At 48.2% G+C, this 2,207-nt stretch overlaps 1 pseudogene; it reads right to left on the bottom strand.

The window, feature by feature from the left end:
* Window positions 1–1,344: 1,344 nt before the first annotated feature.
* Window positions 1,345–1,839, bottom strand: LOC106507769 (large ribosomal subunit protein eL32 pseudogene; annotated as a pseudogene).
* Window positions 1,840–2,207: the final 368 nt, after the last annotated feature.

Raw genomic sequence — 2,207 nt, 5'->3', positions numbered from 1 at the left:
AATGTCAAGCATGGGGAGTTTCCTGGTGGCTCATCAGGTTAAGGAGCCAGCATTGTCACTGCTGTGGCTTGGGTGGCTGCTGTGGTTACTGGTTCAATCCCTGCCCCAGGAACTTCTGCATGCCACAGGCATGGCGGAAAAAATGTCAAATATAAAGTTATATTTAGCAAATTTTTTTTCTTTTTAGGGCCACACCCACAGCATATGGATGTTCCCAGGCTAGGGGTTGAACCAGAGCTACAGCTGCCAGCCTACAGCACAGCCACAGCAACACCAGATCTGAGTCACGTCTGCGACCTACACTTCAGCTCACAGCAATACAGGATCTCTGACCCACTGAGCGAGTTCAGGGATTGAACCCGAATCCTCATGGCTACTAGTCAGATTCGTTTCCATTGTGCTACAATGGGGACTCCCTAACCTACATTTTATATCATATGATCTGTTTAGTGGATTTAGCACAGTGCCTGCTTATAAGCATTTAATACAATTTTAGGTATTTTTCATCAATTTCATTATGTATAGAGGTGGTTCTAAAACACAGCTCTGAAATTCCTTGTTTGCATTGAGAGGTGGGGTCCATGTTGCAGCCTCTTGATCACAGGTAGGCTTGTGGCTGCTTCAACCAAAATGCACAGAGGAGGCGTTCCCTTGTGTCTCAGCGGGTTAAGAACCCAACACAGTGTCCATGAGGATGTGAGTTCAAACCTTGGCCTCACTCAGTGGGCTAAGGATCCAGTGTTGCTGCAGCTGCAGCATAGGTCAAAGATGCAGTTTGGATCCAGCGTGGCTGTGGCTGTGGTGTCGGCCTGCAGCTGCAGCTCCGATTTGACCTCGAGCCCAGGACCTTCTAGATGCTGCAGGTGCAGCCCTAATCCTTAAAAAAAAAAAAGGAAAAAACATAGTAGAGAGGAAGTCAGCCTGGTCTGAGGGGGTTAGGCTGCAGAACCTCTCCAGACTGCTCTCCTTGTCCAGCAAACGAAGTGATGAGGTGCCTTCCTCGGGGATGCTGGTGAGGATTTAAAGGGAGCCAACGGTGGGTCAGTGCCAGGCTCAGGAGACCCCCTTGGGTGCTGTCCCACCGCCTCTGTGCCCCTCCCTGCTCCTCAGCCCACACTCACCCACACTCCCTTTTCCTCCCTCCCACAGACCCCTTGCTCCAGCACACGCGCGCACACACACACACACACACTTTCTCCTACAATCAATTGTTCAATGAATCTTTTTTTTTTTTTTGATGATAGGGTAGTTTTATTTTTATTTTTTATTTTTTTTCAAGTCTCATGGTTTTATTAACACAGATACAATGTGTGCACCCGTCCCCTATTCATTTCAACTCGGGGTCTAATTTGCATCTGCCACAGCTTGTGGCAACACTGGAGAGACTCCTGTCAATTTATTTTCTTCGCTGCACAGCCTGGCGTTGGGATTGGTGCCCCTGAGGGCCAGCGGGGCCGCTCTCTCCAGTGGCTTTGGGTTCTTGGAAGAGACGCTGTGAGCAGTCTCAGCACGGTAGGATTTGTTGCACATCAGCAGCACTTCAAGCTCCTTTACACTGTGTACCAGAAACTTCCGGAAGGCACGAGGCAGCATGTGCTAAGTTTTCGTGTTGCTCCCATAACCAGTGTTGGGCATCAAGATCTGGCCCTTGAACCTACGATGCGCCCTGTTGTCAATGCCTCTGGGTTTGCGCCAGTTCGGCTTAATTTTGACACACGGGTCTGACTGGCGCCCGGTGAACTTCTTGGTCCTCTGTTTGACCATCTTGGGCTTCATGAGGGTCTGAGACGGGCCACGATGCCAGGCGGGAGATGGCTGCCACCTCCGCAAGGCAGCGCCGACCAAGAGGTATTTTTAGCTTTTAAAGGAAACTCCATACTGTTTTCTTTTCTTTGTCTTTCTTTCTTTCTTTCTTTCTTTCTTTTTTTTTTTTTTTTTGCTTTTTAGGGCTGCACCCACGGCACAAGGAGATTCCCAGGCTAGGGTTGAATCAGAGCTACAGCTGCCGGCCTACACCACAGCCACAGCTATGCTGTGTCCTTTTTTTATGATTTTTATTTTTTTCGTTATAGTTGGTTTACAGTTTCTGCCAATTTTCTACTGTACAGTAAAGTGACCCAGTCATGTGTGTATATATATACACACACACACACACACACATATACATATCCTTTTTCTCACATTCTCCTCCATCATGTTCCATCACA

This window comes from Sus scrofa, chromosome 8, assembly GCF_054392235.1.
Source record: "Sus scrofa isolate SSC_HxYL_T2T_F1_AM1 chromosome 8, Sscrofa_HxYL_maternal_Yorkshire_Landrace_v2.0, whole genome shotgun sequence".
Taxonomy (NCBI): domain Eukaryota; kingdom Metazoa; phylum Chordata; class Mammalia; order Artiodactyla; family Suidae; genus Sus; species Sus scrofa.
This window is presented reverse-complemented; position numbering and strand designations above follow the sequence as displayed.